The sequence below is a fragment of the Lissotriton helveticus genome, chromosome 9 (assembly GCF_964261635.1).
Source record: "Lissotriton helveticus chromosome 9, aLisHel1.1, whole genome shotgun sequence".
Lineage (NCBI taxonomy): Eukaryota > Metazoa > Chordata > Amphibia > Caudata > Salamandridae > Lissotriton > Lissotriton helveticus.
In genome coordinates, this window is record NC_136070.1 from 429,528,185 (window position 1) to 429,542,937 (window position 14,753).

General features: G+C 52.5%; 1 protein-coding gene across 1 annotated transcript in view; it reads right to left on the reverse strand.

Annotated features, from left to right (window-relative positions):
* CDC42BPB (CDC42 binding protein kinase beta) overlaps window positions 1–14,753 on the reverse strand; it is a 709,648-nt gene that overhangs the window by 345,333 nt on the left and 349,562 nt on the right. The gene's annotated exons all lie outside the window — the stretch shown is intronic.

The following is a 14,753-nucleotide window of genomic DNA, read 5'->3' on the forward strand; positions in this document are numbered from 1 at the left end:
CTGCAGGCTCGGGTCGCAGGTCTTCTGGGTGTGACCACCACTTCGAGGGAAGTTGGGGGTTGGTTAGGCACTGTTGGTTTGGCCACCCAAGGCTATGGGGCATCGGGTGAAGGGGTGCCTTTTGGGGTCGGATCTTCTTACCAGCTCCAGGTCGCGGCTGGGGAGACCTTCAGGCGTCCTTGGAGGCACAAGGCAGGTCAGGGGTCGCCGGATCTCAGGTCAGGATCACCGGGGGGACCTCCTCATGGTGTTTGCCCACTCGAGCTCAGCCCGTGGATGGTGGGAGCAGAGTGGTGCAGATTTGCGGTTTCCGGACGGGGCAGGGGTGGCATCACTGAACAAGACAAAGTCTTTGGGGTTGAAGGCAGACAGGTCCTCCGGGGTTTTCGAGGTTGCTTGCTGCAGGACACAACGGGATTTCGCAGGAGCTGGTTCGAGGTGGAAACAGAACGGTAGGGCTGCGGCCAAGTCAATGGGCGTCTTCCTCTTGTTAGCTGCTGCCCGGCAGTTCAGTCCTTCTTCTTCTTCTTGTAGTTTCTTCTTGTCGGAGGTAGCAAGGTTCAGGGGCGCCCCTATATACTAGATTTAGGGGGGTTACAGGTAGGTAAAAGGTAGGGACCTATGGGTCCCTTCTCTGTGGTGGGTACACCCTCTATTATGCCACCCTTTAGTGGGAGGGGGGCATGAGCCTGTCCCAGGTTGGCTGAGTCCACCCATCCGGAAGATGGCGGGACAGAGTTGTGCTTCACCTCCCCTTCCCCACCTGAGGGGTGGAGGTGGCAGAGGTGGGCACACCTCTCACTCGTTTTTTCCGCTGGTTCTCCCGCCCAAAGTGGGGGTCAGAACCAGTTGCCGAGAGCAGCAAGTGACCTAGGGAAGCTCACAAAGGCGGCAAGCCTTTGAAGCTTCCCCTTCGTGAACCCTGCCCATCCTGTGGGAGGAGGCTTGGCACCTCGTCCCAGGATGTGCATCGTTTCAGGCCCCAGAGAGCAGCAGGCTCTCAACCCAGGGGTCCAGAAACATGTCTGGTGGTGGCAGCTGAAAGCAGCCACTCAGCCTGAACACTAGTGGTAGGTTAGTTTTCAGGGGGCATCTCTAAGATGCCCTCTGTATGCATTTTTCATTAAATCCCACACTGGCATCAGTGTGGGTTTAATGTGCCGAGAAATTTGATAACAAACTTCTCAGTTTTTAATGTAGCCATTATGGTGTTTTGGAGTTCGTAATGACAAACTCCCAGCACCATATACTCTTAATGGCAGCACTGCACTTGCAATGTCTAAGAATGGGCTTAGACACTGTAGGGGTACGGGGCTCATGCACCTGTACCCTCACCACTGGTATAGTGCACCCAGCTGGAGGGGTGACTGACGTATGCCAGGGCAGTGGGTTGTAGGCATGGCACACAGAGATGTGTTGAGAAAACGGGTTTTGGTCACTAGCACACCTGTCTGTACAGGGGTTAATCAAAATTAACACACTACTTAATCAAACTGAATCTATCTGCTATGTGCTGCTCGGTGTCAAAAGGCTGCCAATCCCTAGGTTAACATGATTAGAAGCAAGTGATTCAAGACAAACTGTCTAGAAATGACCAAGCGCACAGCTATGCACAAAAAAAATTCTGACTAAATGTGCAGATTATTGACAAACGTGTTAACTGCTAGATGCAAAATAACGCAACCACAAATAAACGTACGTTTTTCAATGATACTTCATTGTTTAGAACATCAACTGTAGCTTTACATACTTATGAGTCTACTACAGTAAAGTGGGTCATTACTTCATGACTCTCAGAATACACTCTTTGTTGTTTATAGATATAACATACATATAATCACATTGTTAACAAAATAACAGCGTTTGCGGCGATTGGTGGATTTCGGCCCAATGCATTTCGGGGCCTCCTGTCCCTTCCTCAGGGGCCACTGTCGGGATGCGGATGCCTAACGCGATAGAGACAACGCGGAGGCGATAAAAGTAAACGGCTTGATATAATTCTTAATGCGCATAATACGGTGGCAGGAAAGTTAAGGGGTCATCTGCAATAGGTGGCTGTTGGCCAGATAACCGCTAACAAGCGCTAAACTGAACCATCGCGTTAGGCGTCAGGATCCCGGCAGTGGCCCCTGAAAAGTTTGCTTGCTTTTACACACTCCGCCTCCTTCGTAAGATCTGCAAGTGGATTCCCATCGAGTCCAGGAAAATTTGGCAGTTCATTGACAGCGAGGTGTCTAGGATGATGCAGAGGTTTTGTGTGTGGTCCGTGGGTCTGGGGGGATGCCGAGCGCTGCGGGCCACCAAGAGTGGTCTCAGTGGGAAGAAGAGGAGCCCAGGATGAGGACTTCGGTCTTGTCTGAGTTAAGCTTGAACAGGATTCCTTCATCCAGTTGGTGACTGCCTTCATCCCGTTGTGAAAGTTGCTCTTGACGGCTGTGGGTTTGTCTGTGAGGGAGAGAATCAGCTGGGTGTCGTCCGCATAGGAGATGATGTTCAGTTTTTGGCTTCTGGCGATGGCTGCAAGCGGGGCCATGTAGATGTTGAAGAGGGTGGAGCTCAGGGAGTATACCCGAGGCACCCCGCAGCTGATCTATGTGGGTTTTGATTTTAACGATGGAAGTTTGACACTCTATATTCGGCCGCTGTTAAAGGAGTAGATCCATTCAAGGGCTTTGTCACAAAGGCCAGGTTGATAAATGCAGAGAAATCTAGTACGGATGAAGGATCTGCTTGTTGTTCATCGACATCAAGTCCCGTTGGGGCTTCAGTTGAATGGGAATGTCCTCTGACAACATGAAAAGCTCAGTAGCCCAGTGTTGCATGGGCATCGTGGAGCGATGAGTATCAACCTGCATGGTTCTCGTTTCATTTTCCTGAGAAGACTGAGAACAAGATGGATCAGGAAAAAGCCTAGGCATAAATTACAGACCATTGCAACAAAAAGGCATTCCCCAAGGACCCCTTTTGAGGGTACCTGCTGGCGTAAAACCACCATTTCTTGTTCCCCTGAGATGTGAAAATATTCAGTTTGGACTTGCTCCATCATTGAATTATGGCGTCCAGAAATGAGTTGGTTCAGTTCCCATTCGTGACAATTCTGGGTCGTTCTGCTCAAGGAATCTGCTAGAGAATTATGCACTTCTGGAAGATGCTCTGCTCTTTTGATCAATAGATGACGCAGTGCCCATTGCCAGATAGCTTGAGTCCGAGACAGAACTTTGGATCTTGGCAAGAAATCTTGGCAAGCCAGCAAGATTGGTCTAAGCTCCAGGAAGTTGACATGCATCCTAGACTGTTCTGGAGTCCACTTGCCCTGAATTTGAACATCTTGAGCTCACCACCCTTCTAGAGAAGCGTCTGATACAATGCCATACTAATAACAGAATTAAAATGAAATGGAAGACATTGAAAAGCTAGAGACACCGTGAGCAAAGGATGTTCCACATATTATAGTTTTAGATAGAGGAATGATTGTGCACTTAATTTGTTTCTGAATTTTACCCTCTCCAGTTGGCCCTTTCTCTGTGGTGTATGCATGCTACCTGATGCAGGGAAAATCAGTCAGGGAACTCTTTTAGAATTGTGTTGGATGACTGTAATCGGGCAAAGTGCCTTCAAAAGGGTAAATCAAGCGTTTATGGGGAGGCAATGGCAATATTTCACTCCTTAAAGGGCACTGGAACCTTGCTGGCAATTCAGGGTGTTAGGATGGATCTTTTGCAGGATGACAGTAGAAGATCAGTGTCTGTTATTTCAATTGTTGCATGTTCACCACCTGTCACAATTTACAGCAACGTAACTGTTTACATTTATGTCATGTGAAAGTCAGCAAAAATAAAGAGTATTCAAATACAAGACTCCGGAATCAATTTACAATATAATTTTTACCAAAGTAAAAAATCGTTTTGAAACAAAAGTAAGGCAATAATTTAAAACGACCACACACACAATAAAGATAAGAAGGGTGCATCCAGCCACATACCGGATTTAAAGAACAAGTTACTTACCTTCGGTAACGATATATCTGTAAGAAAAATTAGTTAGTAATAGATTCCATACCTTAGAATTACCCCCAGGCGTCAGACTGGATCCGAAAAGTTTTGTCAGCAGTACCTCTGCACGTCGGAAGGTTGCGTCGGTCAGCTCTGCGGTCGCCGGGAAGACGTCGCAGTAGCTACTTAGACGACGCCCTCGCACGCTGTCTGTTCTGTACACAACTTTCCACGCCAGAAACGCAGAGCCATGCAAGACACTGACCACTGGTGCACAAAACTGATAGGATAACCTTAACCCTAGAAATCAGTTCGCAGAACGGGGAGGATGGGTGGGGCGGTAAGGAATCTGTAATGAATATGCTACTTACCAGTATGCATCTGTTCTTGGCATGTAGGGCTGCTGACATTCATATCTATAGCATAGATCGCCGCCTAGTGTTGGGTCCGGATGATTGCACATTGTTGTCCTGGAAGAGTCTTCGAAGTATCACGAGATAGGTGGCTCCTCCCCTGGACTACAGTGCGCATGGGCATCGCCTCCATCCCCAGATTGTTTTTAGCCATTGTGGCGAAGATGGAGTGTAACAGTGTGAGCGATGACCATGCTAAGAATAAGTGTAAAATCTGCAGCCGCTACAGGCGCCAGGGAGGAGGGCGGGCGATATGAATGTCAGCAGCCCTACATGCCAAGAACAGATGCATACTGGTAAGTAGCATATTCAGTTCGAGGCATGTGGGCTGCTGAATTCATATCTATAGCATAGAATATATAGCAGTCCCTCCATTAGCGGCGGCCGCCTGTGCCAGCTGCAGACGTTTGAAAAAGTGTCTTAAGAACAGCCTGCCCCACAGCTGCCTGCTGCTTGGAGTGCACATCTACACAGTAGTGTTTAGTAAATGTGTGTGGTGTAGAACATGTGGCTGCTCTACAAATGTCTTCCAAAGGGATATTACCAAGGAAAGCCATGGAGGCCCCCAACTTGCGGGTGGAGTGGGCTATGGGGGGGACCGTTAAAGTGCGCTTAGCCTTGTGATAGCAAATTTGAATACACTTAACGATCCACCTGGCTATACCTGCTTTGGAAATGGGGTTGCCTTTGTGCTGGACTGAAAAGGCAACAAAGAGTTGCTGTGTCTTCCTAAAATTCTTGGTCCTATCGATGTAGTACATCAAAGCTCGTTTGACGTCAAGAGTGTGGAGCATTCTTTCGGCTACAGTCTCTGGGTTTTGAAAGAACGCGGGCAGTTCAATGGTCTGATTGACATGGAACTCTGAAACCACCTTAGGAAGAAATTTAGGGTTAGTGCGCAGCACCACCCTGTTTGAGTGAATTTGTATGAATGGCTCTTGAACAGTGAGCGCTTGGAGCTCACTAACACGGCGCAGAGACGTAATGGCTATTAGAAAAGCCACTTTCCATGTTAAAAACTGAACCTCGCATGAATGCAGAGGTTCAAAAGGTGGGCCCATCAGCCTGGTGAGGACCACATTAAGGTTCCATACAGGAGCTGGCGGGGTCCTGGGAGGGATGACCCGTTTCAGTCCTTCTAGGAAGGCTTTAATGGCAGGCACTCTGAAAACTGAGAGATGCTGCCTGTTTTGGAGATAAGCTGCTATGGAGGATAAGTGTATCCAAATGGAAGCATATGCCAGCTTGCATTTGTAAAGATGGAACAAATAACAGATGATGTTGTGAGTGGATGCATCTAGCGGGTTGATGTTATGTTCTGTACAGTAAATGACAAACCGCTTCCATTTTGCTGCATAGCAAGCTCTGGTGGTGGGCTTTCTTGCCTCCCGTATGATATCCATGCAGTCGGGAGGCAAGTTAAGGTAGCCAAATTCTAAGACTTCAGGAGCCAGATCGCCAGGTTGAGCTGTTGCGGGTCTGGGTGCTGAATGTCGCCATGGCTCTGCGTCAAAAGTCTGGGCGTGAGGTGCAGCCTTTGATGCGGTACCACGGAGAGTTCTAGAAACGTGGTGTACCATGGTTGGCGTGCCCACGTTGGAGCAACAAGGATGAGTGTCGTCGAGTGTTGCTTTAGCTTTCGTGCCACCAGTGGTATGAGAGGTGCTGGGGGAAAAGCGTACGCAAATCTGCCTGACCAGTTCATCCATATCGCATTGCCCTGCGACTGTGGGTGAGGGAACCTGGCGGCAAAGTGTTGGCATTTTGCGTTTTCCCTTGTGGCAAACAGGTCTATCTGTGGATGACCCCACTGCTGGAAGTACGGGTGGAGTACTGATGGATGTATCTCCCACTCGTGCATTTGGTGGCTGTACCTGCTGAGCAGATCCGCCATCTGATTGTCCTTGCCCGGGAGGTGTTCCGCCATGAGGAAGATGTTCCTCTGAATGGCCCACTTCAACATGCTCTGAGCCAGATGAGACAACTGTGGAGAGTGCGTACCTCCCTGCTTCTGAATGTAGTACATGGCCGTCATGTTGTCCGTCCGGATCAACACGACTTTGTTGCACAGATGTACTTTGAATGCCTTCATTGCCATGAAGATTGCCATCAGCTCTAGGTGGTTGATGTGCATCTTCTTTTGCTGCGTAGTCCATAGTCCCTGCACTGTGTAGTGGAGTACATGAGCTCCCCAACCCTGGAGAGATGCGTCCGTTGTCAGGATAAGTTGTGGCACAGGCTCCTGGAACGGTCGGCCCTTGCAAAGGTTGTGTGGATTCCACCAATGCAGAGAGTTGTATGCCCGACCGGTCATCAACACTAGGTCCTTTAACTGTCCGTGAGCCTGATTCCACTGACGAGCCAGGCACTCTTGAACCGGACGCATATGTAGCCTCGCGTGCGGGACTATGAAGATGCAGGAGGCCATCATGCCTATCAACTGCATGAACACTCTTGCTGGAAGCGAGTGTTGCGGTCTGAACGTTTGGATGAGCGACCGAATGCTGTTGATCCTCACAGAATTCGGCTGAGCCGTGGCCGCCAGAGTATCTATCGTCGCGCCCAGATACTGCCGCGCACGGGCTGGCTGAAGGTGCGATTTGGGATAATTGAGTGAGAATCCCAGACTGTGAAGAAGGTGAATGGTGTGGGACATGTTGGCGGCGCACAGCTGGGCCGACTTCGCTTGGACAAGCCAGTCGTCCAGATAAGGGTAAACGTGAACGTTCTGCCTCCTGAGGTGCGCAGCCACTGTCGCCAGGCATTTTGTGAACACCCTGGGCGCAGTGGTCACTCCGAAAGGAAGGACCTTGAACTGATAATGCCGACCCTGAATTGTGAATCTGAGTTATTTTCTGTGTGATGGATGTAGTGGAATGTGAAAGTATGCATCCTTGAGATCCAAGGTTGCGAGGAAGTCTCCCTGGTTGAGCAACGGAAGAACTTGCTGCAGCGTCAGCATGTGAAAGTGTTCTGAGAGAATATACTGGTTTAGGGGTCTGAGGTCCAGAATGGGTCTGAGGGACCCGTCCTTCTTTGGGATTAAGAAGTACAGGGAATACACTCCTGTGCCTTCTTCCTCCACCGGCACGAGCTCGATTGCCCCTTTTTGCAGCATGACAAGCACCACCTGCTGCAATAAGTGCAAATGCTCTGTGGACATAGGACAGTGTTTTGGTGGCATGTTGGGTGGAGTGGACGTTAACTCTAGACAATAACCGAACTGGATAAGTTTCCTGACCCACCTGTCTGTGGTGATGGATTTCCAGACTGGCAGGAACTGCTGGAGTCTCCCCCCGACAGGTGTTGTGTGGTCGGGGGCAGGGGCAGGGCGTCACAGCTTGGTGGTGGCAGAGGAACAGGAGTTATTTCCACGGCCTCTGCCTTTGGCACTGTTGCCCCGATAGCCGCCTCTACTTTGCTTGGTGTAAGAGGACTGCGCCCCACCTTTATTGTATTGCGTTTGCTGGGACATCTGGCCTCTGGAAACACCTCTATTGCCTGAGCGACGAAAAGTGCTGCCCCGAAACTGCTGGGACTGGAGAGCCCCCATGGATTTAGCAGTTTCGGTATACTTTTTTTTATCTTTTCCAAGGTTGTATCCACCTCAGGACCAAATAACCTATCGGGGTTCACTGGCTGATTGAGGATGGTAGTTTGTATCTCCGGCTTGAAACCGGAGATCCTGAGCCAGGCCGGACGTCTCAACATGACACTGGTGTTAATGGCTCTGGCCGCGGTGTCCGCCACGTCCAGTGCACACTTAATGGAAGCGTTGGAGATAAGCTTCCCTTCCTGAATAAGCATCTCAGCTGCCTCTTTATACTGATCTGGAAGATGTTGCAACAGGGTCTCTAGCGTGTCATAGTGCGCCCTGTCATATCTGGCTAGTAGCGCCTGAGTGTTAGAGATACGCCAGATATTGGCCGCTTGAGCCACCACCCTCTTCCCTGATGCCTCCAGCACTTTAGACTCCTTGTCGGGGGGAGGAGCATCATCAGTGGTTTGTGAGTTCGCCCTCTTCCGGGCATTAGAAACGACCAGAGAGTCCAATGGCAACTGGCCTCTGATGTAGGTGGGGTCGCCAGGCGCCGGCCTATATTTTTTTTCAATCCTAGGGTTGACCACCCTGGCCCGTGTGGGTTCCTTAAAAATGTCTGCAGCATGTTTGAGAACCCCCTTCAGCATGGGGAGAGTCTTGACAGTCTTTTCTGCAGTGGAAAAGGTATCAAAAAGGAAGTCCACTTCGATAGGGTCAGTGTGGAGGTCCACGTCGTGGTTTTTAGCCGCCCTCTCAATTAGAGCATTGAATGCAGCTGAATCCTCGGTAGCAGAGGTCTTGACAGCGTACACTTGAGGGTCCTGGGCAGTATGCTGATCCCCTGGGTCACCTGCAACTGTCCTTGAGTCGTTGTGATCCTCAGGATCAGTGTTGGCAGGAAAGCCATACTCCTCGTCATCACCATCCCCACCCTCCACATCCGAATAAGTGGGTGAGGGTGTAGCAAGAGGCTCCACCAGAACAGGGGAGTCCGCAGCAGGCTTCTTGCGCTTCAAAGGAATCGTGTAGGACTCCAAAGGCTGGGTTGCCGTGATCTTCCTCTTGTAGAGGGTGAGTTTCCCGGTGTCGGCGTCGATATAGTGTTCCGACTGCTCCTCCACCGAGAGTTGTCGAGGTTTCAAGCTTCCAAGCGCTTCGGTGACCGACCGTGGAGCGAAGGCCTTCGGTGCCACCTTTGGCGGCAACGTAAACAGGAGAGGCGCCGAAGACTTTGGCGTCGTGGCAGCTGGCTTCGCGGCGGAAGCATCCTTCGGTGCGGACGCGGAAGCCTTGTTCCTGATGCGTTGAAGAGAATCCAACACCTGCTTCGTAAAGGAAGCGGACGGTTTTGTCGATCCGACAGACGTCTTCGGTCCACCAGCGAGTGAAGACTCTTGCGTCGATGCCTTATGTGTATCCGGGACCGGATCAGCGTGTTTCTGCGCGCTGCGTCCCCCTGCCGGTCCGACGGCCTTCTGCGTCGGCGGCTTCGTGCCGGCAGCCTTGACTACGGGGTGCGGGGCCCCAGTCTTCGGTTCGACGCCCTTAGCCGATTTTGGGTCGACGGCCTTGACCGACTTCGACTCGGCGCCCTTGACCGACTTCGGTTCGGCGCCCTTGGCCGACTTCCCCGGATCAACAGCCTTCTTCGGCTTCGGCTGCCCCGACGTGTCCGAAGACGAGGAGGCGGCCGGGGTGGCAGACGTCTTCAGTTTCGATGGCGTCTCAATTACTTTCGCTTTCGTCGACACCGAAGGTTTCGGTTTTGTTTTGACCAACGTCGGCTCCGCAGAAGTGTCCGTAGCCGGGCCCATAGGCGAGGTCGTGGATCTGGGTGGAAGGTCTTGGGTAAGGCCGCGTGGCGTTCCCTCGACCTGAGCCGCAGTAATTGATAGTTCGGGGCCTAGCTCTTCACACGAGCTATCTTCCGTGGCCCCGTAGGCCTCATTGTTGTCTCTTACCTCGTCGACGACTTCTGTTGCCTCAACCACCTCGACGTCTGCGTCGTATCCGTAGTCGATCTCCTCCGTTGGAGGGGAAACTTGCAGATGAACCCCTTGCTCGTCTGCTTCTTCTCTGTCAAAGATATCCACCGGTGCCGGGGCCGATGGCCGGGCCTCCTGGCGCGCCACGCGCCGAAGTCGAATCGTCTTCTTCGATCGAAACCTGGAACAAGCCATACAGTTGGCTTCATCGTGGTCCGGCGACAGGCACTTGTTGCACACAGGGTGGACGTCGATGTGCGGGTACTTTGATCCGCACACGGGACAGTTCTTCAACGGACTCCGTTCCATGATGTTGTCGTAAGTCTTGCTGCGTCGACTGGGCCCAGAGTACCGAAGAGCCACGCGACTCCTCTGGACATCCCACTCGGGAACCGAGCCGGAACAGAGTTGGGACCGAACGCAAACAATACCGACGGTTAAGATAAGGCCTTCGGGCCGTAAGAAAAGTCTATATCGATTCCGAACTGGAGATGTCGAATATACATCCGAACCCAATGGCGGAAAAAAACAATCTGGGGATGGAGTCAATGCCCATGCGCACTGTAGTCCAGGGGAGGAGCCACCTATCTCGTGATACTTCGAAGACTCTTCCAGGACAACAATGTGCAATCATCCGGACCCAACACTAGGCGGCGATCTATGCTATAGATATGAATTCAGCAGCCCACATGCCTCGAACCTAATGTTCCTTACAGATATATCGTTACCGAAGGTAAGTAACTTGTTCATCTGAAAGAAACATGTTAGTTATAGATTCCTTACCTTAGAATAGATACCCCAGCAATACCAACCCCGGAGGTGGGTCTGCAACCAAGATCACACCAGAAAGTCCTGGAGAACAGAACAGCCAAAGAAGCCGTCTCTCCGAATTGATTGTCAAGGCAGTAGTGTCTGGTAAAGGCATGCAACTAAGCCCACGTATCTGCCTGACAAATGTCATTCAGAGGAACTCCACGTTCGAAGGCAGTAGTTGCTGCCTTCGCCCTGGTGGAATGGGCGCGCAGCCCCACTAGAGGCTCTTTCTTTGCCAGAGAATAACAGTTTTTGATCACAAAACGACCCATCTGGAGATAGTCCACTTGTGTAAGGCCTGACCTTTTTTGGCGCCTACATAGCCAACAAAGAGCTGGTCATGCACCGAAACTGATTTTTGCAGTCCAGATAAAAGGAGAGCGCACGTTTTCGGTCCGGACGGTGGAGCATCTCCTCCTCTTTCGAAGGATGCGGAGGCGGAAAGAAGGTAGCCAAAATGATACCAGATGTGAAAGGCAGAGACAACCTTTGGTAGGAAGGATGGACAAGTCCTGAGAACCACCTTGTCCGGATGGACAGACAGGAAAGGAGGCTTGGAGGAAAGGGCCTGGAGCTCACTCACCCATCTGGCAGATATGATGGCCACCAGGAAATCAGTTTTAAGCGTCAGAAGCCTCAAAGGATAGTTGTGAAGCGGCTCAAAGGGAACGTACATTACAAATGTTAAGACTAGATTCAAGTCCCACTGAGGCATGACAAAGGGGGTATGAGGAAAGAGATGAGTTTTGCCTTTCAAGAAACGATTAACAACCGGGGACTTGAAAATAGAAGGCTGATCGGGAAGCGTAAGGAAGGCAGAGATGGCCGAAGGATAGCCTTTGATAGTGCCCAGAGCAGTGCCCTGCTGGGATAAAGAAAGAAGGAACAAGAGAACTTCAGAAAGAGGATCCACAGCCTTTGCTGTGCACCATGCCACAAACTTGATCCACCGACAGGCGTATACCGTCTTAGTGGAGGGACGCCTGGCTGCCAAGATTACATTGCAAACTTCGAGGCGGCAGGTCAAAAGATGTCAACTTCCGCCGCTCAATCTCCACGCAAGGAGGTTGAGGCTGCACAGGTTCCGATGGAGGACCGTCCCCTGAAGCTGCGACCGAAGATCCTCTCGAAGAGGTCGTCTGATCGGCGGATCGATGGCCAAGTGGAGCAGCTCGGGATACCAGACTCTTCGTGCCCAATCCGGAGCCACAAGAATGACTTGGCCCCGGTCGAGCCTGATCTTCTTCAGCACTCTGGGCAGAAGTGGTATAGGCGGAAAGGCGTACAAAAGACCGCAACTCCACTCGCGACGAAAAGCGTCGCCTAGGAAATTCCAATGTGCAGAATTGCTGTCATTGCGCGTTCTCTTCGGTGGCGAATAGATCTAACCAAGGCTCTCCCCACTGTCGAAAGAGACCTTGCACCACCTTCAAGTGAAGACGCCATTCGTGAACCATCATGAGTTCATCCGCCCTGGCGTTTAGGGAACCTGCCAGGTGTTGAACCACCAGGGATATGCCCCGATGTTCCACCCATGTCCAGAAGCAGAGGGCCTCCTAAAATAGGGTCCACGACCCCACCCCGCCCTGTTTGTTGCAGTACCACATGTCGGTGGTGCTGTCCGGGAACACCTGCACTACTCTTCCATAGACAGAGGGAAAGAATGCCTTGAGTGCAAGACGAATCGCCCAAAGCTCCAGAAGGTTGCTGTGGAGCCCAGACTCTGCCGGAGACCAGAGGCCTCTGATTTCGGCCTCTCCCATGTGGCCGTCCCATCCCAGAAGGGATGCGTCCGTCACCACCGTGTGCACCGGTTGGGGAAGGGAGAGGGATCTGCCATTGACCCGTTGAACAATCCTGGTTTGTGAGCCACCACTGCAACTGTCGGACAAATTCCCCTGATGCTGCGCCCACTGGAACTTCAGGTCTCACTGCAGAGCCCGCATATGCCACCTGGCATGATCAACCAGCAGGATGCAGGAGGCCATGAGCCCCAGCAGCCTCAAGGTCATCCGGACTGAAACCCGGGATAGAGGCTGAAAGATCAAACTCATAGTCCAAATATCCTGGACTCGCCGTTCGGCAGGATAACCCAGAAACTGTGCCGTGTCCAGAACTGCTCCGAAGAAGAGGAGATTCTTAGAGGGGGTCAGGTGTGACTTCGACACGTTGATGGAGAAACCCAGCGAATGCAGGAGGTCGGCCATAGTCTGGTGGTGGGAGACGACAGCCTAGGGCAAGCCCGCCTTCAACAGCCAGTCATCGAGATAGGGGAAGACTGGAACCCCTGATCTGCGCAGATGAGCTGCGACCACAACCATCAATTCTGTGAACACCCGAGGGGCGCTGGTAAGGCCAAAGGAGAGCACGGTAAACTGAAAATGCTCGTGGCCTATCGCGAACCGCAGGTAACGCCGGTGGGCCGGCAGGACGCGGATGTGAAAATAAGCATCCTGCAAGTCCAGAGCTGCCGTCCAGTCTCCAGGGTCGAGGGCAGATAAGACCTGAGTGAACGTCAACATCTTGAACTTCTCCTTCCGGAGGAAGCAGTTGACGTTCCTGAGATCCAACATAGGACGTAGGTCCTTGTCCTTCTTGGGTACCAGAAAGTATTGGTAATAGCAACCACTACCTACTTCTGGGGCAGGAACGCGCTCGATGGCTCCCTTGGCCAAGAGAGCCAAAACTTCCTGTTGGAGAAGTGCCAAGTGATCCTCCGACATGAGGTGGTTTGATGTCGTATGGCTGGAGGGGTAGCCGCGAAGGGGAGGGAGTAGCCCCTCCAGACTATTTGCAAAACCCACCTATCCGACGTGATGGTGGACCAGTGGGGGAGGTGATGGCGAATCCTGCCGCTCACTGGCATTTGATGGGCCTGAAAGGTCAGACTAGGAGGGTTTGGAGGCTGCTGCAGGGGGGGGGAAGGGGGGGTTGGTGGACTGGCCCACCCGCTGGCTCCCTGAACCACAGAGTTGGTTCCCACGTTCCCGGGCGCGCGAAGGTTGGGTAACTTGCTGCGGCCTGTGGCTCTGTAAGGGCCTCATTAAACGGCAGCAGGGGCTCCGAAGAGCTCGCTGCCGGCTGAAGCACCTCTGTCAGGAGCTCAGTCCTGACCACCACCGTAGAAAGCTCGAGGGGGAGGGCCTCGACTGCCCTAGGCAACACCACTGCGTATGACTCTCCCTCCTCTGTAGCCACGGTAGGAGGAAACAACATGCTCAGGTCAGGAGATGTGTCAAGACCACTGGCATCCCCCAATTCCTCTCTCCAGTCCTGCTCAGATTCCATCTGATCAGTTAAAGGGTCACCTGATCCCTCCCAGTTCTCCTCCTCACCCTCAGGTTGCCAATCTGGCCGAAAAGGGACCCCAGTAATGAACAGGGGCACAAAACCCCCTGTCTGGCCTGATACAGCATCGGGCGACGGTGGTCCAGCACCGGGTCCACATCGGGATGGAGGCCGGAGTCGACGCCGACCGGGGACACGACCGGCATTGGTTGCTATTGCGGTGCCGGAGAAGCGGCGCTGGTGGAGATGTAATAAGGTCAACCGGCGCCAGGGCCGGAGCAGACAGAGAAGATCTAGGCCCCCCAACCGAGTCCGCAGGGCCCGAAGGCGCGCTGGCGGGTTCAGGCCGCCCAAAGATGGCATGCATCGCCTCGTAAAACTTATGAAGTTGGGCAGGAGTCACTCGGTCCTGGGAAGAGAGGGAAGCCCGGAGTCGGCTCATCGGGCTCCGCGCGCAGAGCCGCGGGAGAGGCACCGCCCGCATCCCTTGTTGCGTCAGCCGACGATGCTTCTTTGACTTCTTTTTGTGCTTCGACTTACCTGACCCCGAGTGCGAAGACTTCAATGACTTGGCGAGTGGTGATGGCTCCGCGACCAGTCCCTCGACCTCCCTGGCGACCAGGACCTCGAACGGCACGGAGCCGACTGCATGCACTCAAGTAGCTTTCGGTACCGCTCCCGCAAAGTCTTCGGCGCCATCAACCAGCAATTGGAGCACCAC